Raw genomic sequence first — 27,707 nt, 5'->3', positions numbered from 1 at the left:
AACTCAGTGGTAGTGTAGACGCTGGTATAGTTTTGTCGACAAAAGTCCACTTTTGTCGACAAAACTAGGTAGTCTAGACGCACCCTTAGTTTTTAGGTTGCAATCTGAGCATTAATGTTGTATTTATTGGGAAACAAAAAAGCTGGCAGTATTACCTGATCCATTCTTCTTTCTTGGCATCCGGAGTAGTCACTTCTTTTGAGTATTCTTCCTAATGATGACATCCGACATTGGTCTTAATTGCTGCTACTGATCACAAGTGTCCAGGGTCTACGATTTTGGCTTTCTTTTCCTGTGGAGCTGGTGATATTAATGTAGGTTTTCCCTTCTGTTTTTAATTTTTTGTCCATGACAGATTTCACAGCAGGAAACAGCTCTGTGGCATATGGCCACTGAATTACAGAAACTTCAGAAACTTCTGTCTATGAGTTAATTTTTAAAACTAAAAAACAGAAAACTGTTTAAAAAAGAAATAAAATTAGAAAACACAAAATGCTTTCTCATTTCCCATGCTTCCCTTAACCACATCGCTGCTCTTCTGAATCATAAAAAATGCAAACACACTATTGATACCCCCTTCCTCCAGACCAGCAAAGGATATTTAATATATAATTTTGAAGGGTATCAAAGAACAACTAAATTTTATCGGGAGACTTCAGCTATTAACATATACAAATGTGTCAGATGTTGCAACTGGACAAGCTCTAGAGATGAAATTTCTTGTCTGACTTCTTAAATGGCTGCTTCTTGGAAGAGCTAATATACACATGAGAAGAGTTGATTTTTGACTTATCCCTAAGGAGACTTGGAGTGAAAGGTAATCTACAGGAATAGTGCAGAAACAGGCTCAATAAAGACTAGAATAAACAGGGAGAATGAATGGTCAGCTTATCTGAGTGGCCAAAGGCTAACGATATTAATATTACTGATCTGGAAAAAGAAGTGAATAATCAAATGGCATCATTTACAGTTGACATAACATTATACAGACCAGGAAAGACTGAGGAAATTCAGAGAGGCCTCAGAGAGTATTAACTACCATAATCCAGAACCAACAAGAAAGGATCACATGGAAAACCATGTAAATTGCAACCATTGCATTGTGAACATATTAGATTCTGATTTTGTACTGCAGGTCTTAGTTCCACCTATGAAGGGCTGTGGTGAATTCAGATGGGTTCCACTAAAATCACATGGAACTACTTATACCCTATGCAGATAGGAATGAATCGTCAATAGAAATGAGACCAAATCCACCCATTGCTGAGCTCTCAGGAGTTCATATTTCTAAGCGGATGATTGAGACTCCTCCCTGCGTGTTAAGCTAGAGATGTAATAGTGTAGTTGAATAACCGATTAACCGATAAGCAAAAGCTTATAGGTTAATACTATAGACTACATTCATTTCCCTCTCCCCACCCCCACCAGTAAATTTTTTAGCAGGCCGGCCAGCAGCCCAGCTCTGCTCCAGCAGCACATGGCGACAGGCAACGAGTCCGTCAAGGGCCAGCTCCCACCTGGCACCCCACGCTGCTGCCTCTGATACAGAGGCAGCAGCATGGAGTGGCAGGAGGCTCCTCAGGAGTGAGGCTGGAGTGCCCTGGCTGCCAGCCACTTCCCCAGGGACTATAGACTAGTTGAGTAACCGATAAGAGTTCATGAGGTTACTCGACTATTCAATTAATCGATATTTAACATCCCTATTGTAAACCTGAGTTTACAGTTGTTGGACCCACAGGTCACCATCATGCTAAGGCAACCCTGCTGCACTACGCAGGCCTTCTGACATGGATCTTGACTAGTGTCCACCCTGCAAAATGGCATGGCTTGGAGCTGAGGTTCAGCGGGGTGCTAGGATCTGCTTGCTGACCCAGGTAGGACTGTTGTGTGGATTAAACACACCCACAGAGTAGCACCTTGTTCCACAAGCAATCCTGCTGACTTCAGTAGGACGATTCATGGAGCACGGTTCTATTCAATGTATAGAGGGATTTCAAGAACCTGGCATCTAAGGAGTGGAAATGATTCAGTGTGTCAGATGGAGACAAGGAGAGAAGTTCACACAGACGGTCTGATGAAAATGGACAAATGAACTCAACCTGTGTCAATAAGGAAGTGACAAGGTGGGGTTGAGGGGATGACCCAGAGAGAAGACACCAGATGGGGAGGACTTTGAGTTACTACAAAGTATTCTTTCCTGTGTCTGACTGATGGGTCTTGTCCATATAGTCAGGGTCTAATTGATTGCCATATTTGGGATTGGGACCTTCTGCTGGGGGTGGGGGTGGAGGAAAGAAGGTTTGCCTTCCTCTGCAGCATGGGGTCATTTGCAGGTTTAAACAAATATAAGTGGTGAATTTTCCGTAACTTGAAGTCTGTAACCCAAGATCTGAGGACTCTGAGTAACTCAGCTGGAGATTATGGGGTGAGGTCTGTGGCCTGCCACGCGCAGGAGGTCAGACTAGATCATTGTGATGTTCTATTCTGATCTTAAACTCAATAAGTGAGTCAATAAGTCCCTGGAGAGCTTTTAAAAGTGGGAAGATACTTATCAACTGGATTCCGGGATGGACAGAAAGACTAGGAAGGTGGGAGAAGGGAGATGGGTGAGTTACACAGCCCTCCTTGTGGGAAAGAGGGTAGTCTGGCAGCAATACCCTTTTCTCTTATGGCCCTCATACCATGTACATCACACGGGTCCGTATTCCTGCACCCTCGCAGGATATGAACAACTCCCACTGAAGGCAATGACATTATCTGTATCCCCTGGTGTGTGGGTAGCTGGGATCTATTAGAGAGAAGAGATGTGATACGAATGTTGAAACCGTTCAATCGTGTGAGTTATGTGTGGCACTGGCACCCCCCGGAGTATTCCCTTTAATAAAGGCCACCCAAACTAGGCCTTAGCTGTTCTGTCCAATCTGCTGCACCCCAGCTATTGGAAGTTCATGTAAAGGCCGGGATTGATCATGTTTTGGACTGTACTTGCTACTTTTACTGACACACTAAGATACCATATGCTTGTAGCTTGCAAGGTGTTGTCCAAGGACCTGGGTGGCCATTCTGGTTTAGCAACGGCAGCAATATGATAGTCTAGATGGTACAAATCCCCGTTAAACTGAGTGCCTAGCATAGTTTATGTGCCTGCTACACTGCAGCGTGGCAGCCAGTGGCTACGGAGATGCCTGCAGCTGTTGTAGTCTGCCTCCCACTGAGGGATCTCAGAGGAATAAACATAATCCTGAGATCTTTAGCATAAAACATCGGAAAGAAGTCCAGCCCTTCCCTTACACTCAAGTTTAGCAAACTAGCAGATAATGCATTAGCCAACTATGAAATAATGCTGCAGTTTTGCACAGGTTTAACGGAACATAAGAACGGCCATACTGGGTCACACCAATGGTCCATCGAGTCCAGTATCCTGTCTGCCTACAGTGGCCAATACCAAGTGCCCCACAGGGAGGGAACACAACAGGAAATCCTCACATAATCCCTCCCGTCACCTACCTTCAGAGAAACAGTGGCGAGGGACACCATTCCTACCCATTCTGGATAACAGCCATTGATGGATCTAACTTCATGAATCCATCTAGCTCTTTTTTGAACCCTGTTAAAGTCCTAGCCTTCACCACATCCTCTGGCAAGGAGTTCCACAGATTGACTGTGTGCTGAGCGGAAAAAAAAACTTTCTTCAGTTTGTTTTAAAGCTGCTGCCTATTAATTTCATTTGGTGACCCTTCGTTCTTATATTATGGGAACAAGTAAATACCTTTTCCCTATTCAATTTTCCACACCAGTCATGATTTTATAGACCCTTTGGTCTCCTCTTTTTAAGCTGACAAGTCCAAGTCTTTTTTTATCCCTCCTCTTATGGGACCTGTTCCGAACCTCTAATCATTTTTGTTGCCTTCTTTGAACCTTTTCCAATGCCAATATGTCCTTTTTGAGATAAGGTGACCATATCTGTACACAGCATTCAAGATGTGGGCGTACCATGGTTTTATATAGAGGCAATAAAATATTTTCTGTCTTATTCTCTGTCCCTTTTTAAATGATTCCTAACATTTTATTTGCTTTTTTGACTGCCGCTGCACCCTGAGTGCATGTTTTCAGAGAACTATCCACAATGACTCTAAGATCTCTCTTGAGTAGTTGTAGCTAAATTAGTCCCCATCATAGTGTATGTACAGTTAGGATTATTTTTTTCCAATGTTTATGTTTATCAACATTAAATTTCATTTGCCATTTTGTTCCCCAGTCACTTAGGGTGTGTCTAAACTACACCCCTCTGCCGACAGAAAGCTGTAGATTAGGTACTTCGAAAGTGCAAATGAGCCTGGGACTTAACTAATGAGGAGCACAGGATCTGCCGAAAAAGCTCTCCGCTGTCAGCAGACCCACGGCTAGACTTTACTTTCACTTTCGAAAGGGTGCGTGATTGGCACAGCGCCCGAAGATGAGTATGCAAATGAAGCCCGGGATATTTAAATCTTGGGCTCATTTGCACTTTTGAAGTGCTTGATTTGCATCCCTCTGCCGACAGAGGGGTGCAGTCTGGAGGTAGCCTTAGTTTGGTGAGATCTTTTTGAAGCTCTTCACAGTCTGCTTTGGTCTTAACTATTTTGAACAGTTTAGTGTCATCTGCAAATTTTGCCACCTTACTGTTTATCCCTTTCTCTTGATCATTTATAAATAAGTTGAATAGGATTGGTCCCAGGACAGACCCTTGGGGGACCCCTCCACTGTCTGACTCCTAATATACCTTTTGATGATTCACTTCCAATAATCTTGGTGAATTAGGATACTGTACACCAGGAAGATTAAGACTGCTGTGTAAACAGTCTGATTGATTGGATCTGGCATGATCAAGGTTTCTTAGTGAGAAAATACACAGTTTTCTAATGCAGCTGACAGAAAGCTACACTCAGACCTTTTCAGAGGCTCTCAGGAGTTATTACTGGAGATTAACTATGGCGTGAGCAAAAAGGTTTCAAGTCTTGTTTATAGTTAGCCCATGGCTCTAAATTAGCAACTTATCTCTTAAATGATCAGCAATTGAGTCATAGGTGCTAATGAGTGAAGCTTAGCCAGAAGGGATGAGGAAGAGAGTGGAAAAAACTCAGGCCAGCGCTTTGCAAAAAAGCAATATGAAAATATCAGTAATTTCTAAAAGTCAGACTGTATTTTAATCAATGCCTCCTGAATAAGATGAAGAAGTCATACTGTGACTTTCCCAGCTGTAAAACTGTAAGTCTGGTTTCACATTTGCATGATTTTGAAGGTCAAATGCCTGCTATCCAAGTCTTACTGATCCATATGGACTAGAAATGCCACAATATGCAATCATCATGAAGGCAGATTGTCTCTTGTAAATCTGTCCTTTTTGTAACACATTCAGAATGTACCGTATTGGATGGATTATAAATCCATTCAGGAAATACATGTAACATTGTACCGAGAGTCTCTAGCTTATGAAATCGTGTGTATGTGATCTTATGAAATTGTGTGTGTGTGACAGACAGGGACAGATGGTCCAGTCCTGCCCCTACTGAAGTCAATGGGAGTTTTGCCATTGACTTCAATGGAAGGAGGCCTGAAACCAGACAGGAAAATAGGCATCACATTGGTTAAAAACCTACCTCTGTTTAGAGTTTAAAAAAACAAAACCAAAAACAAAACAAAACCCATTTGCATGCATAGAAAAAACAATTTGGAGCTGAGGCTATTGTCTTCTTTTATGATTTGTACAGGGATGACTTTATGGGAGAAGACTTTAGGAAGACTGAACACTAATACTGTTTTAATAGGGCTTAAATAGCAATTCACTCCCATAAAAAATAGGCTAAAAACCTACAGAATTCAAAAAAGAATGAGCTGCTATCTGCAAGATTTTTGATCCAGCCTCTGAAATTCTATAGCAGGAAATAAATGCCATTGTGTAAGATGGCTTAAAAACGGATAGATGGCTATCAAATTTTTCATGAAAGGAGCACTTTGATAGTGCTTAACAAATAATCCATTAGGATCAACCAGTGGATGGATCTCTTATTCCAAAGCTGGGCAAGGTGCAGCTCAGGGACCAGATCCAGCTGGCCTAACACTTTGATCTGGGCTGCTGACTGCATCTGGCTTCTTTCTATTCATATCCTGCTGCCCGTGCCACCAAATTTCCAGGTAGTGGCTCAGGCAGCAGGATCCAATTTAAATGGCTCACAGCTCCTGGTCACGGTGCTACCCAAACAGGCTGGAGCCGCAAGCCTTTTAAATAGCTGCAGCAACCCCATGCAGCTACCAAGCAATGCAGTAGCGGTCGGGCAGGTAGCCACGAACCGTTTGCAATGTTTTTACTTCAAAGCCTCTAGCCCAACTCTGGGGGGAGGATAGTCCCCAGTCCCGCCCCTTCCACTCTAAGCCCCGCCCCTTCCATCCCCGGCTCTGCACCTTCCAGGGAATGGAGCTGGCCCATGACCTCATACCAAAATTCACTGTGCCCCCCTTGCAAAAATTATTTCCAACCCCTGCCTTTTTCACATTAGTAGGCAACTGCACAAGAGGTCCCAGCAACATCATGAAGGGAGAGAGCTCATCTTGGCTTTTCCTAAGAATGTATGGAAGGCGCTTCATCCCCTGAATTCTTCAGTGCAGAAGAAAATGAAGAAACTCAGTTCCACGTGGAACTGATACGCAACATTCCAGTTACAAAGAGGAATTCTGAGGGAAACCTGTGTTGGTAGAATACGTTGGTATTTCTTTTGGCAGGGGAGCACAGAGGGTCTCTCTTTTTAGGTTGCAACAGGCAGCAGAGCACAACAATTTGCTTTCTGGATTTTTAGAGAAGCATTTTATGTGTTGCCATAGTTTTTTTTTCCCCCTAGCACATGTAATTGAAAAGAGACATATGGAGACCAGCATGCAGAGCCTAACAAACACTTCAGTGTGCCTTAAAAATGAATGCTAATCAATTTTTGAAACTTTCTGCTGTTGCCTTAAAACCAACTTCTCTGCAACTTAAGGTGGTTTATTAGGGACAGATAATGTAAAAGTCCTTCTTAATAATGCCAGGAAACTTCCCCCATCAAATTTTCCCCTTTTCTTCCTCCCATTTGCCGTTTCTCTTCCCATACCACCACATCTTCCCAATTGGCACCCTTACACTTTTGATACTCACTCAAAAGACTGAACTGTTTATGTACATCCGGAAAGGATAAATTAGCACATCTGGATGTTCAAGGGCCAGCATAATAAACAGGTAGTACTATCAGGCCTTTCCCCTTCCTTTTGCAGTGTCAAGAATTAAAGAAATCCAGGCTGATGAAAAAAATCTCCTTCTACATGAAAGTGCAGCATGTTACCTGAAAACAAGGACAGCACAAGATGAACAGACCTTTACAACAGAACGTGCATCTGCCAAGACAAAAATACCCGATGAGCTTCTGGTGCTGGCACAGTGACAGTATAAGCAAGCTGTCTATGCAATGATTTTGCAAATGATCCTTTACAAGATTTGAGTTTGAATTCTGTACAGGCCATAGGGCCCCAAGGGCAACACATTTTATATACCGCCACCAAAGCATTCACCAGATAGACAGGGCTGTGGGCTAAAAGAATTCCTTCCAAGGCTTTCTGTACAAATGCTTCACAACAGACTTGTGGGTTGTTTTTCCCCTCTCTCTTTCTCTCTCTCTTTTTTTTCTGTTCAGACGCCTGGCATTTGCTAACCCACAAGCTGCTGTTTCCCTTTCCAAAGAAGCTCTGATGGGTGGAGGGCCAAGAAAAATTAGCCCAACTGATGAATGCAATCTCGACAGAAAATATGTTTTTTATCAGAGACCACATGTTGCCAACAGCAATTATAATAAAACTGGAAGATTGTATCGGATATAAGCCTGTGAAAGGAGGAATCACTATCAGATACCCGTCAGGACACATGGATTATTTATGTGATTGCAGAGACTACCGGGGAGTGAAAAGTCACATGATCTGAAGGGGGAATATCCAGCACCACTGGCCTGGCTAAGAAGGGGTAAGTGTCCATGCAGCTCATGAGCCAGTCAGATGAATAGCATTGTGTGGCTTCATGTGCATTTTTCTCAATGGATTCCATAGTCAATTTGCTCTTGGCAGGTTAAAAGATAGTTTGCCTAACTCCAGCACTGCACAACCTCTCAAGTAAGGCAGGTTTTGTGGGATCTGAAACTCCTCTGGTGATCTGAAAGTTGATCTGACTTACTCTGCCTCGTGCATTGTCACAATAGTAAAGATTGTGCAATTGGAACTGAGCTGAAAATGTGGTGATGACGCACCAGGAATAATTAGCTGTGTCATTCTTCTGTACCAGCCTTGTTTTTGTCTGTAAACTGAGCAAATCTGATCGATGAGGCACACAGGAAGCAAAAGCTCTCAATGAAATGCTATTTATTGCAATCACCTCTTGACCATTCAAAGTTTCACTGCTGCCTGTGTTCCTGAAAACTCTAGCAAGCTTCAAAAATGTGAACTTAGCCCCCAAGTTTAAATAGTGACCTTTGATTTGGGGACTGGATGTCAACCCATTCAGGGCAGGGAGCATGGCTTTGTATATATCTGGGCAGCACTTCTGTAACACACTTCTGAGCATTCAGGCTCCCTTTGGAGCCATTGAAAATCTCAAGATGATGGTGATGACAATGAAGTGGAGCCATAAGAAATCAACCACTGAATAAAGGATGTAGGGCCTGATTTTGGCCACCAATACACACACACACACATGGTCCCATTGGTTTTGCCAGGACAACTTGAGGTACTCATTGTGAATGGGCATGGCAAAATCTAGAGCTTAGAAGAGGATGAACTCCGTGATCTATCAATTCTTTCCCTTCACTGACTGCTATGATACTCTAGCTCCATGGGCACCTGTTATTTCACCAGAAGTAGATCAAATTGTACCCTTGCCTAAGCCGGTGCAACTTCATGAACATAAATGGAGCCTGACCACTTGTGTCAGTGCCGGTTTGGCCCATTACCTCATAAGCAGATTAAAAATGAAAGAGCGCCTGACATAACATATTCTGGGCAGCTCATTAAAGAACATGCAGGAATGACTGAGTGACCTAATAAAATAAAGGCGTCAATTTTGTAAGGCTAAACAGTGAGTGAGGTGGGTTATGTACTGCAATGCTCTTGACTTTCCTGCTCTTGATATACAACAGACAAGGGCAATTCTGGCATGCATTTGCCATTTCTCTAGCCATTGAGTACAAAGGGCTTCTCCACAGAGAATAGTTCAACAGCACCCTTTCATGTATTGTGTTCGGGTTCCACAGGAGTACCTAGCTACACAGAGCTTGTATTGGTGTATCAGAAACACCTAGGTTCCATGAAAAGAAGAAGGGGAGTTTGCAGGCTTTTTTGTGGTCTCATAAGATGACATTTTGAGTAGCAATCTAGTAACTCCTAAGGGTCTGCCGGTAATACTTTCGCAAGTACCTCAGTGACTTAGGAGCCTAAGTGCCACTGAAAATTGATGGGATGGAGTCAAAGGGACTAGGTTATCTGGGGGGATTTTACCCTTCAAAGATCATTTCCACATGCCAGTGCTACTTTGAAATTATTGACTATGTCGGGCTCCCGGGATGATGATCAGGTCAGTCAGAGAGAGATGCAATGCTCAGTTGCATACTGTCTGCTGGCTGATTAAATTCATCTACACATCTATCCATTTCTCCCCCTCCCTCCTCCACACTGCCCACATTCTCTTATAAAGCTCCTGTCGTTAACATGCGATCAACCAGATAACCCAACTCCCTTGTTTTGTGGAGGGGTTTTCAATTTCACAGGGTGGATATTTTCTCCTTTGCCGAAATCTGATTGCTGCCCCTAAACGCATACACACTAGCGTAACAGGGCAGCACAGACATGGCCAGTTTCTGTGATTTGATATAGTTCTTTGCAATTATACAATTGCATGTTTCCAACCATCCTTTCAACAATGGTTTGGGCTGAATAGAAAAACACACAGAGGTCCAAATACTGTGCTCCAAGAGACAAGTCTCCCTAGGGCTGACTCCAGCCTGGCTTAGCTGGCAAAAAGAATCTTTCAATGCTTCTCCTAGCACCTGTCTCAATTGTGAATAAACAGGGGACTTCAGTCTTCATTGCTACCCGTCCCTTACCTTTCAAAAGCACAACATTTTTACACAGGAGGGGGGGGAAAAAGCCCACATCTCTGTCTTTTAGTCTTGCTGATCCATGACAATTACTGTCAAAAGCAATGATTTCAGTCCCTGTTCAGAGTATATGCTTTCAAAGACATGTGGCTAAAAACCTGCACTCTAAACAAGTAAGGCACTCAAAGCCATGTTTATTCCCCTGTAACAATCACTTAATGTGACATTTGCATTTGTCCCATAAGCAGAGAAGTTCACCTGATGCAGGGTGGCCCAATTAAAGCTAAAGACCTTGTCTCTTTGATCCTGAGATGGCATTGGATACCAATACAGCTCCCATTTAAGAGTATTACAGAGGAATCAATCACTTGTCCAAAGGGAACAGTGCTCTGAGATTTGCTGACGGGAGCGAGGTAGCTTCTCTGCAGGCAGTACATCAGGCTTTGTCTGAAAGACTGGATCTGACAAAAAGCCAGTCTCTATTGGCCATCAATTACTTCTAGCAAAAATAGCAACCCATGTTCACGTGGAGGGTGGCACTGGGCACTTTGCAGCCATAGCTGTTCTCCAGATCTAGGCTCTGAGCGATGAGAGTAAATCAGAATCCACCAGAGGTATGTTCCGAAGCCACTCTCGGAACTTTTTGTGGCAGCAAAGACTCGTGGAATTGCAGCTCAAAATGAAGCCAAAGAAAGATGCCCTTCCCTTAGAAAAACAGGAATGCTTTGTGGGGTATTTGCTTTATGCAGCATGAAAAAAGCAAATGCTCCTGTTGTTTATCAGTTTACAGCCAATCCTCTGCAACCTCGGCCATTTTAAACCTCAGTGATGAACCTATGACGATGAAGAAGAAAAGGAAGCTAACACTGCCCACACACCTTGGTTAAAAACTCTCGTCTTAAGAGTTTTGAATTGAGCTGAAATCTGCAGAGAGAAGAGCAGCAAATGGGAGACAAAATCATCATCTTCTTCCTCATATGCAATTAGCTTGTTTAGCATGTTTTGAAAGCAGGGATAGGGGGAATAAATCTTATCAGACAAACTTGGCTGTTTATTCCCATACAGACTTATAAATGTGGTGACTAAAGGAGTGCAGTAAATGCCATATATCTGGATTTCAGCAAAGCCTTTCAATTTGTGTCTCCCAAACTTGAAAAAATTAACGCAAATGGGCCTGGATAGGAATGTTGTTCTGTGGTTTGAAAACTGACAGGAGAAACAATGGGTTATCACCAACAGTGTTGTTTTAAGTTTGTGGGGAAGGGAGATCCTGGCTTATCTTTGTTAGGGTGGCTCTTATTTAACATCCTCATTACAGTGACCCTGGTCAAAAAGCAAATGAATTATCTTTGAAGAAGATCTTAAATTAGGATGAGGTAAGAGTATAGAAATCAATACCTGGGCAGCTAAAAATAAAAGAAGAAATAATGTATTATTAATATAGGGCAGCAGCGTGTTGACGCCCCACCTAGGCAGGCCTACACTACAGCTCACAGCTTGGTCTGGTGGACAGATTTGCGCTAGTGAGACTTGTGGAAACATACTCAAAATAGTAGTGTGGGCATTTCGGCTGGGGCGGGTGCTCAGGCTAGCCACTGGAGCTCGATCTAGGGGGCGTCAGCAAAGCGTCAGGGCCTGTCCTGCCACACGAGCCGCAATGTCGCACTGCTGTTTTTAGCATGCTAGCTCAAACATCGCTGCCACAAGTCTGTCTGCCCAGGCCGGGCGGCTTGATCCTAGCTATAGCATAAGAGAGAGTCCCTTCCCCACGGAGCTTCCCATCCAATTAGACATGGCGGATGAAAGGTGTGAGAGAGAATACTATTACCCCATGTTTCAGAGGGGAAACTGAGGCCCAGGTCAATTGTTCAGCTTGGTATGTGCCAAACTTTAAGCCTGTGGGTAGTTTCCTTGACGCTAATGATTAAAGCTGAGCAAGAGCTGATGCCCTGTGATGAATCAGGGCTTAGGTGACACATTCGGGGCCTCACAGGGAGTCCGGGGCATAATGTCCCAGAACTGGAAGATGTGTACAGCTTGTTACCAGAGGGATCATGACCAAATGGAGGGAGTTTACGAATGGCAAGAGTTGGATTACGTTATTTGCCTTGATTTTAAAAATGCTCCGAGGCGCCATTCCAGTCGGTGTACTGTATGAGCAATGCAGGGGAGGGGGTGGGTATCTTGGGAGGAATCCTGGCACCACTGGAGATAAAGGCAAAACTCCCAATGACTTCCACAGGACCAAGATTTTCCTCCTCCTTTTTTGCATCTGTCCTGCTACGCTCCAGTGCTGTGTATTGGGTTGTAGATCTAGAGCTTGTTGTTATAGTAACTGAGTTAGGTCACTAGGGATCAGCCCAGCCAGTTTGGGCTGGTTCTAGTTAGCTCAGTGTTATGAAATAAAATGGACACTTGCAACTGCTCAAGCTCTCTAGCTGCATCTAGACTGCTGCTTTTGCAGAAAAACTTGCCAGTTGTCTACACTGGCCACTTGAATTTGCGCAAGAACACTGACGATATAATGTAAGATTGTCAGTGTTCTTCCGCAAATACAATGACTCTCCTGTTCGGGAAAAAGCCCTCTTGCGCAAATGCTTTTGCGCAAAAGGGCCAGTGTAGACAACTGAGAACCGTTTTGTGCAAAAAAGCCACGATGGTGAAAATGGCGATCGGGGCTTTCTTGCGCAAAACCGCGTCTAGATTGGCATGGATGCTTTTCTGCAAAAAGTGCTTTTGCACAAAAGTGTCCATGCCAATCTAGACGCTCTTTTCCACAAATGCTTTTAACGGAAAATTTTTTCCATTAAAAGCATTTGCGGAAAATCATGCCAGTTAGACGCAGCCTCTGTGTTTCCAGTGATTTCTTTCTAAACTGGGGAACTCCAAATGATATAACATCAAAGACGTGCTGTGCCTCTGTGTGTATAAATTTACCATTAGAAAAAGAATGGGATGTAACGGATCCTCTGTTGCTTTTCAAGCCTGTGTGTAATTTTCAGAGATAGGCGTATTTCAAACAAAAAGTCTGGGTTTGAGGCACTGAATGAGGTTCGCTGGTTGTGTTCTTCCAGAGTGAAAAATCTTAATATTCTCTTTTATCCTTATATGCATCAATGCGAACTGCAAAGTGAAAATCAAATGGCAACACAACATAGTGTTTTCTTGCTCATCTCCTTATGCAGCTTTATATATTTAACTGTTGTGGTCACTGCATGATTTTTACCAATAAGAACTTTTATTTCTCCCTTTGTGTGCTGGTGGAAGCCCTGAAAAGTAGCCTTCTATGCCCCCAGAAGGTACACTGTAGGCAGTAGGAGAACCACTGTGTCTACACCCTGGTGATGTCTAGGGCTTGGTAAGTAGGTCACTTTCTGGAGCTCAGTCATCCCTTGATCCCTCCTCTGGGACAGCCAGAAATGTCGATTGCAATAGCATTTTTGTGATTTGAATGGAGATTGTCCTTAGGAGCTGACTGAAGACCACTAACTCATTTTTATAGGCCACCAACTCACTATCAGCTGGGTATGATTTTCAGCCCCTAGCAATCTTGACTGCATTTGAGCTCATGACCTGGCGGTTGAAAGTTACATACTCGATTCATTAACAATCCCTGGAGCCACACACCCACCAAATGGGCATAAACATCCAGATTCCCTACTCTATTCTACAGGATGCTTTTCTCTGAGATTACAGCATTAAAATGTACAGTCTCTTGCCCTCTGTGAGAACTCATAGCAGGTTATGGTACCACCAGCCATTATTTCCATCAAAGGCCATGCCCTAGTATATTGGGAACTTGGCTTTCCATCTCATGCTAATGCAGGCATGGCTACGTCTCCCCACTATCAGCTTTCCTTGAGATAAAAGATTTACACACCACTGACTGGCACTGTGAAGCAACATGACTACAATAGCAGGCAAATTCCAAGGAGAAATAACAAGTGATTACTGTGTAAATAACAGGAGATGTCTAAAAGTGGCACAGTTTTGTCTGGCATGTGGCTACTTGCGGCTGCGTGAGCCCCTATTTCAGTGGTTCTCCTCTCTTGCCCTTTTTAAGAGTATAAAAGGCCTGTCGTAGTTGGCAAGCCATGTTGCAGCAAAAAGAGATTCTACAGAGACCCAGGGGAAAGCCATGTAAGAGCAGATGTTACTAGGAATAAATATTTTAGGGAAAAGGAGAAATCATCATATAAAATTTGTTTTCAAGTGTGGAGCTGTCCAAGGTCCAATTTATAGTGCATATAATGTTGCAAAAACGATTTTCAAAATGAGTGCACAAGCAAGGTTTCTCAGGCTACTTCCTCTGCTCACTTCTGGAAAGGCATCAACTCAGATCAGTTTAATTTCCGTGCTGAAATAGCCGTTCTAATGTGGTGGGGATTTTCGGCACGTTTTGTTGTTTTTGATTATGGCTTTGATTTTTTTTGAAGCCCAATTAAACAGGGAATTAAAAAAATATCTTTAAGATGAAATTGATGTTGATGTATTGCCATGAGAGTAGATCTGTGTTGTAGTCAATGATGTTTTGTGCTTGGATGGTAATTACTGTCAAAATGCAAAGGGTTATTGAACAGGACCCATGGGGAATGGCAGGATGACACTCTATGCAAGACATCCAGCTAATAGGTCTGAGAGCAATTACTGTATGGTTTATGATCACAATACTTAACCCTTTTGGTTTCAAGCTGTGCAGAAGCAGATACCCAGCTTTGGTTATTTTCCACATTTTTACACTGTGTTGTTATAAGATGGGTCCTGTATATTCCATTATACCATGGGCCCTCGATTTCCTGCAGGACTCTTTCATTGCCACAGAATTGGCTCCTAGAAACTAGTATTTTCTTTGTAAGACTTTTGGAAAGATTTTTTTCTAAGGACTGTCCACCCATCTCTGCAGATATTTGAAAACATGCTCTACGAAACCTGGAACTAAGTCAATTCATATCTCTGACTCTGGAACCTAATTATGGGCAGTTAAATATCACCTCTTTTAACTGTTTTCCTGCTGATTGTTTTAGCAAAAACATTCACCTAATAGTCTTATTCCACAATCTCCAGAACATCTCAGTGGCCAATTGCATTATTTCAGTTTGTCAAATTAGGCAGAAATGACCACAACATTTCAAATCCATGGCATTCTTCCCCCATGGAAATCAGAAAGACTAGACACAGAATATATGGAGCCTTTATTATGAAGGACAATTTGATTATTCAGATCTTCAACAAGGACAAGTGCAGATGGAAGAATCCCAAGCTTTGCTACAGGCTGGGAACCAACTGGTTAAGCAGCAGTTCAGCAGAAAAGGACCTGGGGATTACAGTGGATGAGAAGCTGGATATGACTCAACGGTGTGCCCATATAGCCAAGCAGGCTAATGGCATATTAGGGTGCATTGATAGGAACATTGCCAGGAGATTTAGATTTCCAGAAAGCCTTTGACAAAGTCTCTTCCCAAAGGCTGTTAAATAAAGTAAGCTGATATGGTATGAGAGGGAAGGTCCTTTCATGGATTGATAACTGGTTCAAAGACAGCAAACAAAGGGTAGGAATAAATGATAAGTTTCACTGATATGGCCTCAGCAGAGAAATTTTCATTCACTAGACCATATCTTTACAAGGTTTACAGATCTTGATCTTTGGCCTACGTTAAAAGCCCAGATTGTTTCTAACTTCATAAAAACATCTTAGGCTATACTTAGACTACATCCCTCTTTCGACAGAGGGATGTAAATTAGACATATAGAAATTGCAAATGAAGCCGGGATTTGAATTTCCCACGCTTCATTTGCATAATGGTGGCCACACGTTCTTTCGAAAATGGGTATTTCAAAAGTGAAACCACCATCTAGACATGTTTTTTTGAAAGAAAACCTCTTTTTCGAAATATCCCGTAAACCTCATTTTTTGAGGAATACAGAATCTTTCGAAAAAGGGTTTTTCTTTCAAAAGAACTATGTCTAGACAGCAGTTTTACTTTTGAAATCCCTGTTTTCAAAAGAACGTGCAGCCACCATTATGCAAATGAAGCGTGGGAAATTCAAATCCCAGCTTCATTTGCCATTTCGATATATATCTAATTTGCATCCCTCTTTCAAAAGAGGGATGTAGTTTAGACATGTCCTTAGAGTACATTCTCTCCTCTCTGGCATTGAAAATGTGAATTGGCTCTTAAGAAAAGAGTCGTTATGACCATAGTTCAGGAGAGCATTTAAGCCTGGTCTTAAATCCCATGGTGGACAATGGGATTTAAGCACATTTCATGTTAAGCACATGCTTTGTGCCTTTGCTGAATAGGCGTGCTTTGCAAAATCAAGGCCTATGGTATTGTTATCATCTTTTTTCATTATTCTTGTAGCTACATGGATATGGCAAGTTGACTCCTATGCAACAGCGCTGGCTTCTCTTCTAATACATGGCTCAGGCATACTGCGTTAAAAATGCAAAAAGTGCCAACTGCCTCTGATATACAGTCACTGCTCTGTCAGTCTCCCCACCTAGCACAACTCCAATTATAATCTCATTCCGATTAACAGTGCCTTGATGGCAATTTCATTACTCAAAAAGTAACATTTATTAGTCTTTTGTAACGTGTTGTGATTGTAATTCTAAGGCTAATAGGAAGAAGTTTAACGTCTCTTCATTTTCACTCCAGCAAAAAACCTTGTAACAATGTTCATAAATCAATGTTTCAAATATCATAAAAGCAGCATTCTAGTTTACAGCTGTGGGGTGGGTGTTCCCTCCGTATTTTCATATTTAGCTTAGACTTTCTCTTTGAAAACTCTCCTTAAAATCCACATTTCAGTTAGATTACTATAATTATGATAGCAGGGGGAAAAAATCCCTGTATATAATTTGCATGATTTAGGTGGATTCTGTTTTCAATTATATTAATAAACCAATATGAGGCATGTTGATTAGAGCTCTTTTCTTTGTTCAGAATTAGCATCTGTATAAGTGATTTCTTTGGGGATACCCTACCTCCCACCATCACACCACAACCTGAGAATGATTACTGGGTTTTGTAAAGAACAAACATTGCAATTCTGGATTCAGTGGACTGATTGAAGACCTAGTGTGAATGAATTCACTAAATTAGCAGACCCTAGAGCAGACAGTTGAGCCATGCAGAAATTCTCTCAATTCCCTCTTCTTTTTATCACCTCCATTTTCACATGAAGCTCTTTAAAAAGGGAGGATTGTCTTCGTATTTTACTCCAGTCCCAGTCCAGAGCGTTATCTAGGTTTCAATTCTAGCTTTGTCACAGAGTACTTGTATGACCTTGGGTGGGTCACTTAATCTACTGTGTTCCTCCTCAGCAATATAGGGATGAGGACACTTTCTTTCAAATGCCGTCCTTGTGCATCTCCCTATAACTCATCCTGGTTACTCAGATTGAGCAAGAGGAGCCTGACTTGGACCAGATTCTGATGTCTTACTCCACAAGTAGTCCCATTGAAGTGAATTAACTACTTATGAGGTCAGGTTCTATACCACCTGCGGGGGGATATTGGAATCCGACCCATAGTCATTCATAATCAGATGGTTCAGAACTTTGGACTGGATAAGTCTCATTCAACCCTTTTAAGGTGTTTACTTCATTTTCAGTCTTTCCCATTGATGCCTCACAATTCATTGTACTCGTGTTATACTGTTCCTGGCAATTCCTACCCCAAGCGTTGGATAAAATGGCATTTTTTCCTGACAGAGAAACCTTTGAAAGAGTCTTGATGGTTTGACAGGTCTTCCTTGTAGTATTTGCCACAAAGGAGTTGTGTATTCCGAGGCACAAGCCTTCAAGCCAATTTCCTTTTGTCATTTTAATCAGCACCTCTATCTCTCAGGTCACACAGGAACAATGCTCTTTTGCAGTTTTATCTGTCTTCCTTTGTGCTCTTAGCTTCCTTCATTGATCACTCAACTCAGTAGTTTTCTCAGAGGTTTCTTCTTTAAGATCTGTTTCTCTAGGAGTTCAGTTTCTCTAGGAGTTCATCCACAGCCTACGCAGTGCAGTAGGAGATGAAATAGTCAATCGTCTTTACACAGCTTGTGCAGAAGTCAGTAGCTTTCAGCTTTTGTTCTACCATCTTCTTGAATTCCATCTGTATTTCATAGACATTATCATGTCAGAATTATAATGGATTCTGGAAATATGTGCTGGTCATTTCTTGCTTCACAGTTTGGTCTTTATCTTGGCTATTATAATATTATGATTGGATCCTATATTGACCTTCTTGTACGATCAAGTCCCCATCAAACAAGTGTGACACCTCTTTGAAACCAAGTTGAAGTCAACTTGATTCTGAATCCACAAATCCAGTGACGTCCAAATCCATTGCCTTCACAGTTTGTGCTTGAACAAGGTATTTGTTAGCACAAAGTAATTTCCAGTCAGAAATTGCATGAGTTGTGGTCCTCAGCTGTTTGTCTTTCTGTATCCCAACCCCCTAACACCACTGCGCCATTCTGGGTAACTCTGTCACCTTGTACAAATAAGATGTTTGTAGGGTGAGCAGCTGTGTGCACCTTCTCCGTGCCACCACAACACTTCTCAACAAAGTCAAGTAGGGGGCTTGACAGGGCAGTTACATTATGAAAATGGCCTGCCAAGCTGAGGGTGGTCCACCTGCTGCCGACCAAGTTGTAGGCCATCGTGTTGGGGGCTGATCTGCTTTGAGAGCTGCCTGTCTCTGGTATTACCACACTAGGTCAACATATTTCCTTCTTCAGTAATCCTCATTCCTCGCCCAGTCCATCTGGAGTCTCACAAATGAATCACTTCCCAGTTATACAATGAGAGCTCATTTTGCTTTAGCTCCGGGTAACTGGCTTTTATGGGATGAACTTTCTATGTGCCAGTGGAAAACACTTGCTTAACTGGTTTAATTTGCATGGACTGTAGTCACTTGTCTTCAAATGCATCACCGTAATTGCCCAGTGCAAAAGCATCAATTCCCCTGAACGTAGCAAAGTGTCGCCTATCGGCTGACGTGTTTCGATGTCATCCTGTTTAAATATGGATAATAATGCTTGTGGTGTACCTCTCCTTGCCAGAGGATGCGGTGAAGGCTAGAACTCTAACAGGGTTCAAAAAAGAGCTAGATAGATTCATGGAGGTTAGGTCCATCAATGGCTATTAGCCAGGATGGGTAGGAATGGCGTCCCTCGCCTCTGTTTCTCTGCAGCTGGGTGACAGAGGAGGAATCACATGAGGATTACCTGTTGTGATCCCTCCCTCTGGGGCATCTGGTATTGGCCACTGTCGGCAGACAGGATGCAGAGCTGGATGCACCTTTGGTGTGATCCAGTATGGCCGTTCCTATGTTCTTACGTTCATATGTTCCTCTAGGCAGCTGTGTACTGGGGCTAGAGAGCCCTACCTACCCTGAGCCATCTGATTTCTTTTAAAGGGTGCCAGATAGCCAACTTTCACACCCCATTTTTGGTAGAAACGCATCCATTTCATAAAGGCCAAGTGATGGGAAGTTTGGCTGCCTACCGGATTTGGGGTCTGAAGTACCTAAATCCATTCTGAAAACTCAGGCTCCTCAATCCATTAGGCATTGCACTGCTCAGTACAACAATGGCTAACTGCCTTTCAAATCTGAGCCTTCGCGCTGGCGAGTAACACGTCTGCGATGGAGCAGCTGTTCGCTGAAGAACACCGGGATTCATTTCCTCTCCTCTTTGGATGAGGATGCGGATGCGTCACATGTAAGAGCATATGTTATTTTGTTAGTTCAAAATTGCTTGCAAACCCCTCCCTTCCCCCAATTTCATCAAAAAGCAATCCAAGGAAGGGAGAAAAGAGATTTGCATTCTACGATTTCTACTTTTCTTGTAACTGAATGGTAATTTTTTTTTTGTGGGATTGCATTCCTCATTTAATTCAGATTTGCCAGCTCGAAAGAATAGAAAGCCATTTTATGCCCTTTTAAAACATAGGGCTAGGTTATGCCTGTGGGCATGTGTCTAAGTCGAGGGTGGTGGATACGCTGCACCATCCCAAGAGAAGAGCTGGGGAGTAACCCCTCAGACTCCCAAATCTTACCCTGCTCTCCCATGAGCCTGGGGAACAATAATTTATTACTGGCCTTTCATAGCACCATTTTACCCATGCTGGCCGGTGCTTTGGGGGAGAACAAGCAGCAGGTGCATGGAATCTACTTAATCCCAAACACCCGAACTGGGGCAAAACAGGAGTTTGTGCTCCCTCTTGCTCCTTGCAGGCGAGTTTTGTCCAAGGCACAGTCCAGCCTTACTGCTTGCATTGCAGAGCAGGTAAGGCAGCTTTCTGGGTTCCTCACCGCAAAGTAATAGAGAATAGCATTGAAAACTCACCTACTTGTGCTGTGTGGTGTCTTTCTACCATCCCTCTATAACCACAGCAGATACAACCAATGACTGAAAGCCCTTCTTCCTGCAGTGACTTAGATCCATTTCCTCCTCAGTGCCCGGGAAGGGAAAAGAAGGGATTTAGCATGAAGTTCTCATCTGAAGAGGAGTTATTTATGTCTGAATGGTGCTTTCCAACCGGCAGGTTTATTGTCAAATGCAAAGCTCTACCACTTGGTAACAGAGATCAGTACAATGTTACACCACTGGGCACTATGGCTCGTGTTGACAAGGTACCAACACTGGGCAGTTCTATTGCCATATAACAGATATTAACAGCAGTTAGTCAAAGTTAAGCTACTTACATCATTTCTTTACATATCAGGTTGCCACCCTCTGTTGCCTAGTTACCACCCCTCACCTTAAGGAAGGGGGGGCTTACGTACTATCCTTCATGCTATCAATTCCGACCTGGTCCTGAACCTAGGTCAGTATGTACATTAGTTTTTGGGGAGTCTTTGTACCAAGACATTTCTTAAGATGTTCCGCTACTCCCCTTTGGCTTACAATCTGTACCCAGTGCCTCCCTGTGTTCTTCCATGCTAGACCTAACTTACACAATTATCAATAGAGCCTCTTCCTTGGCTCCTGTGTTACTGAACCAAAGTCTTGCTCACTAGGCCTGTTGCTGTTTTCATGTTACAGGCCTCTATTTAGGCCTGCTGACTTCATGTTACTGACCCTCAACTTACTACAGTTACCAGTCCAAATTCTGTATCAGTCTAGTGGCCAGCTAGATTGAACACAGAAGGAAAGCAGGGCCTTTGTCGGTTGGTTGATCCTATGCTCTTCTGGAGTTGGTGGCAAGACGAACCCAAAGTTCCATAGCAAAGCTCCCTGCTTTTATAATCCTTTTCTCTGTTGAAATCAATGGATTCTGCTCTGTCAGCCTGTGACCAGAACGTTATCTTGCTGATGTCAATCGTTCCCAAACATCTCTTGAAGGCTCATCCTGTAATCAATCATCTTTTGGGGGTGCCAGCTTGGCTTCAAGGCTTGTCAGTCTGCCAATCTGCCAATAGTCTAATCACTCCTTATTATGGGTACACATGTTTGACACCGGGTAGTCTGGTCTTCTACAGTTTGTCTTCACCCCGCGTTCTCCTCCTTCTCTTTCTTGGCAATCTGGCTCTAAGGGTAGCCTTCATGCCTTTATCTTTATGATGATACATTTCTCATTCACACAACAGTCTCTCTCACAGAATCCTTCAAAGGTAAATAGTACTGTTTTATATTAAGCAAAATCAAAATCAAAACAATTCACATCGAAGGCCCGGGCCTTTAATATTTCTGATCTATTGACATAGACACAATATGAGATCCTGTCTCTTTACTCACTACACTTTAGAACAAGGAAATATTCCTCCGCTCTTTCCCCACCCCGCATGGTGCTTAAAAGTGCCACATGCTCCTGGCAGGGAGGGAGGAGGCTTTACATGCTCCTCTAGCCCTGTCAGGAGCACGTGGCACTTTTAAGCACCGAGCGGGGTGGGGAAAGAGTGGAGGAAAATTTGCACACTCCCCTGCCCCCGGGTCCTGATTGGCCTGGGGGTGGGGGAGCGTGGGAAATCTCCCATCCGGGGCATGGAGACCTAGTGGGAAAGGGGGGGGGCAGGTGGGCAAAGGTGCTCCCCCACCCCAGACCATGATTGGTCTGGGGGTGAGGAACCTGGAAGTATCCTGGCCCCATCCCTTCCACTCAAGGCTCGGCCCCTTCTGGTGTGGCCCAGGGCCATTTCAGAAATTTTTTAAGTGGCCCCTGGCAAAAAATTATTGCCCACCCCTGAATTAAATGCAAGAAAATGAACTGCTCAGGAAATCCCCTTTTCATCACCTTAACTCTGACCTAAGGAGGATTTGCACATCAAAGTGGTCCAGCTTTAACATCTACAGCCAGAACTTGCAACGTCAACTGCTGATGACTGCATTGGACACAGCAGCGTTGCTACGCAAGAATTTAAGATAAAGGCTGGGAAGTTCTTGCAAATTCTCTCCTATTCATTAGACGCAAACATGCTTCCTCCTTCCTCCCCACCAAAAGTTCAACCCAGCTCCGGATGTAGAGTGGGCATCTCTCTTTGCTAACTCCCCTGAAAGACTCCAGTTCCATAAAGCAACGACTAATATTTAGTGACCTTCTGCACCAGTGGTTCCATCTGTTGAGCACTGAACTAGATTTCCCTCCTCTTTGCTTGTGAGAGAGACAGAGAGTGTGTCCTTTGTGCCATTTGCCCAATATGAAGTCAGCAAGAGGCTGTGAAGGCAGCAGGTTTTAAGGGCATCCAAAGCGGCAGCATCAGGCGCATCGGCATGAGCAAACAGTGCTGCAGCAGTTCGCCTGGCTTCTGCTAGGAAAATAATCAGTTCCTGTGCAGGGCACAGTCTCACATGGCAACCTCTTTGTTGCAGAGCGTGGAAAGCGCTCTGTCTGTGCCAGAGACCAGAGTCATTCTCATCACAGGGTCAAACGTTCTGCCTGGCCTGTACCTAGGCAGCTCTTTTATTTTCTCACCCCTGTCCTGTGGCAGAAAACATCCAGTGATAGGAAGCTGTGCCTGTATCATTACTCAGTCAGAGAAAGGATAGAAGCCTATGGCAAGGAATAGTGATAGAAATGTAGCCGTGTTAGTCTGGTGTAGCTGAAACAAAAAACAGGACTATGTAGCACTATAAAGACTAACAAGATGGTTTATTAGGTGATGAACTTTCGTGGGCCAGACCCACTTCCTCAGATCAAATAGTGGAAGAAAATTGTCACAACCATAGGGTATGTCTACACTACCACCCTAGTTCGAACTAGGGTGGTAATGTAGGCATACCGCACTTGCAAATGAAGCCCGGGATTTGAATTTCCCGGGCTTCATTTGCATAAGCCGGCCGGCGCCATTTTTAAATGCCGGCTTGTTCGAACCCCGTGCCACGCGGCACGAGCTAGATAGTTCAAACTAGCAAGTCATTCCGAACTATCTGTACGCCTTGTGGAACGAGGTGTACAGATAGTTCGGAATGGCTTGCTAGTTTGAACTATCTAGCTCGTGCCGCGTGGCACGGGGTTCGAACAAGCCGGCATTTAAAAATGGCGCCGGCCGGCTTATGCAAATGAAGCCCGGGAAATTCAAATCCCGGGCTTCATTTGCAAGTGCGGTATGCCTACATTACCACCTTAGTTCGAACTAGGGTGGTAGTGTAGACAAACCCATATATACCAAAGGATACAATTTTAAAAAAAAGAACACATATGAAAAGGACAAATCAAATTTCAGAACAGAAGAGGGATGGGGGTGAAGGTAAATGTCTGTGAGCTAATGATATTAGAGGTGATAACTGGGGAAGCTATCTTTGTAATGGATAAGATAATTAGATTGTTTATTCAGACTCAGGTGTAAAGTGTCGAATTTAAGCATGAATAACAGTTCAGAGGATTCTCTTTCAAGTGTAGTCTTAAAAGGCTTTTGAAGCAGGATGCAGGTAATTAAGTCGTTGAGACAATGTCCTTTCTGGTTGAAATGGCAAGAAACTATTTTTTCTTTGTGATCCTGTCTAATATCTGTTTTGTGGGCATTGATCCTTTGACGAAGTGTCTGAGACGTTTGTCCAATGTACATAGCAGACAGACACTTTGGGCACATGATAGCATAAATTATATTTCTGGATGCGCAGGAATATGTGTTCTTGATCTTATAACTCACTTGGTTAGGTCCAATAATGGCAAGGAAGTTATTGTCTATAAGAACTAAAGTATTTTATTTCCTCAAATGAATGTGAAACGTGGAAAGGGTCCACCCCTCCATGTAATAAAGAAAAGCATTGCAATCCAGTATAATGATTTTTGCTGGTGCCTTATGTAGTCTCCAAAGTCTGTTAGAACTAGATCTTCAGACTGAGCAAAGATCCATTCACTTTGTTACACCAGCTGAGGGTATGGCTGCCCATGGTGTCTAGCTATAGGGATACATTCACTTATCTTTAGACATGTTGTTTTATCATCTCTCCAAAGATTTTTTGGGGTGTGCTAAGATTGAGGCGGTCCCACCGAATACAATTGCAAAACACTCTGCACGTGTCTAATGCTACATAAATTATATTAACTGTTGGCTTAATATTAAGGAGATTGCTTTAGGCAGTGTGTAACAGATCATTTTATGACCAGATCCTCTTTGCCTTACCCACAAGAATTGACTCTGCAGGAAAAAGGTGAGTGCAATTTGGTGGTTAGTCAAAATAAATTGTTTTTGTTCTATTGGTGCTGACTAAAAATAAAATTCCTCCAAGTATAGCAAGAATAAAAGTGGAAAATGTGTCTTGACATCTGTCTCTCAATCTCCTCCCCCTAAATTGAATGATAAACATACAGAGCCAGATCCATTCCTGGAGTAACTCCACTGAACTTCAGTGCAGTTACACCAAGGTGAATTTGGCTAGTGGTGTTGATATTATCACGTGAAAAGACTATGTGCACATAAATACCATCTGAAATAATGAAGAAAAAACTTTTTGCCATTTAAAAAGTGAACTCTGCTGTTTAAATTTGTTTCCTCCAGGACAAACCTTCTAGAAAACACAAACACACACATGGCTTTAGTCAAGATAATATTGTGATGTTCTCACATGTTTTGATCCTTGCCCTCAATATTCTGATGGCAGTAATTTGATTCATTCCGCTTTGGGAAAGCAGCTTTGTGTGAAAGGGACAGAGCAGGAGGGAGGGGGAGGGGGATCTCTCTTATCCTCTTTAGGTATTTTAGCCGAAATTAAAATGAGTGTATGCAATCTGCATATGTTGTAGATTAGCATCCCTTCACAAGCCCTGCTAGCATATTTTCTAATGACTTTTTTGGCAGGGGAAAGCCTTAGCCAGGTAGTGTTCCATTTGGGATGGTAAGGTCAAAATCAGGAAAATACTGGCATGGGATCTGGACGTAGCTTGGATTTAGTGCGCTGTCTAATCAGTAGAGGGCTCCCTCGTCTATGCCAGGCATACCCACACCCTACATTTTCTCTTTCTCGCTCGCACACAGAGAATCCAGATTAATAAAGCTGTCATTTCTCATTCTTCTCAACTCAGCCTTAATATTCGCTGATGCTGAGACGCAAGGGCTCAGAGAAATTAAAGCCCACTGAGCAGTACTGTTGGTATCCACTGGCAATATGCTAGGGATAGTTCTTACCTGGAAATCCATTTTCCTTCATTAATGTCTCTCCCACCCCGCCACCTTGCCTTTGTACAGCAGCCGGTTTGGGACTCATTCTTGTATATGGGGCACTTGGAATTTTTACACATCTGTCTTCCCCTTCCCCCTCCCCCATGATGGGTGGGCGTACCCCACACTGAGACAGAAGGGTTAAAGCTCTGTGGTCAGAGGAAGTCCCACCCCTCCGCTCAGACTGGGCATGCTTAGGAAGTATAAAAGAGAGCAGCTCACCCCAGTCTGGCCTGGATGCTGGAATAGAAGGACCTGCTGCAGGAGCTCCAGAAGTAACCCAGCCAGAGACCCTGGAGACCACATTGAGCATCCAAAACCGGTGGAACCTCTGGGGGGAGGGGACTGGTGCTGTGGAACCAGAGGACCCAGAAACTACATGGATCACCCCGAATGCCAGATCCGGTAGGAAGTGACCCAGGAAGGATGCACGAGTGGTATCTCCCACCCAAGTGAGCTCAGTGTGTTGCGGTGGGATTTCTCGCCGAGTGAGCAGCAAATCATTCCTCCCCTGACAGGGCCCTGGCTCAGGGCCTGGTGGATTAGAGTGAGCCTGCCCACCCCCCACTACTGGGACTGCTGCCCCAAACCTCTGAGACTCTAACCATTAGAATGTGCTGCCCTGCACCCCAGGGTTGTTACTAACTCTAGCCATTGGGCCATGCTGCTCTGTGACCAAAGGGCTACACTACTGACTCAAGCCACTGATGGCCTGACAGCTGAACAGGCAACATCCACACCCCTTGATCCCTGCTCACCACGAGACAGGGTGTGCATACACCGCGACACCCCCGAACAGCTTCGCTTACAGAGCAACTATTATCATGGCACTAGCAATGAATTTATTTGAAAAAGGACACAGGCCTTCATCCAGATATCAGGGAGGGCAACTGCATTGAGCTTTGGGGTGGGCCCCTGTGAGCTAGTAGGAAAACAGAACAATAATGCCCATTCCCACAATCCTTACCAGTGTGGTCAAAGCAACTTTTAATTGTGTAATTACAGGGGTGAGAGAGTGGGCCCAGAAGAAACAAAGCCAGTAGGAAGCAAACAATTTTGACCAATGGTGAGCTGCTGTTCCTACACGCCATGCTCTTGGGTTGGCCCTGCAGGAGATAATGTATCCAAAGATCGTGTGTGTACTGTTCAAGCAGGTAGTCAAAATAAATGTTTTGCTCATTGTATTTACCCCTGAAGAGCCGTGTTGTCTGGACACAGAACTTGCTAACTCTGACAAACTCTCGCTGTGGCCAGGGGCACATCACATAAACTCTGACTCACTTTTCCCTATGTGTTAAATAAATATGTGTGACAGATCATCTGAGTTGCCTGTTTCCTAGAGATGTCACATGGTCACTTTCAGCTAATGCTTGCAATGTATTTTAAAAGCAAAAGCTAGTGACTAATTATTATCCATTGAGCTCTGATGCTCTTGTGTGGTGATACTAGGCACACAGGTATGCCTCATTCAAATTACTGTACGACGGCAGCCTTTTGTCTGCGAGAGATGGTAGGAATTGCAGCCTGTGATGTAGATGGTGTGCATCTCATGACTGAATAGCTCAAGCTGAGATTTGGCAGATACTGAAAATGTATGTATCTTGATTGGGCGCTGCTTGCTTCCTATGGCCCTTTTCTCTTCAAGCCGTAGGAGTCAGCTCTTTGATATCCTGAGACGATGGTTTCCCATTGGTCAGGTCAATTCCAAATGCCTTCATCTCTCACTTGCATTTATCCTTATAGCAAAGCTTTGGACATCCCATGGTTCCTGTTCCCACTAATTAGGGATGTTAAATAATTGAATAGCTGAGTAACCTCATGAATTCTTATCGGTTAGTCGACTATTCTGTAGTCTCTGGGGGCGGGGCCGGCCACCAGTGTATCGGAGGAAGCTACATTGGGGGGCCAAGTGGGAGCTGGTCTGTGGGGGAAGCCAGTTTAAAAACCAGCTTCCCTCA

The 27,707-nt window shown here is 43.5% G+C and overlaps 1 long non-coding RNA gene across 3 annotated transcripts in view; it reads left to right on the top strand.

Moving 5' to 3' along the window:
* Window positions 1-27,499, top strand: part of LOC142829526 (uncharacterized) — a 129,042-nt gene extending 101,543 nt beyond the window's left edge. The window contains exons 3-4 of one of the 3 annotated variants that reach the window (XR_012903977.1): window positions 7,951-8,023; window positions 10,929-11,257. This is a non-coding gene — a long non-coding RNA (uncharacterized LOC142829526). The other 2 variants (XR_012903979.1, XR_012903975.1) reach the window with 2 other exon arrangements.
* Window positions 27,500-27,707: the final 208 nt, after the last annotated feature.

The sequence above is a fragment of the Pelodiscus sinensis genome, chromosome 5 (assembly GCF_049634645.1).
Source record: "Pelodiscus sinensis isolate JC-2024 chromosome 5, ASM4963464v1, whole genome shotgun sequence".
In the NCBI taxonomy this organism is placed as follows: domain Eukaryota; kingdom Metazoa; phylum Chordata; order Testudines; family Trionychidae; genus Pelodiscus; species Pelodiscus sinensis.
Note: the sequence above shows the minus strand (reverse complement) of the source record. Positions and strands in the feature narration are given on the sequence as shown.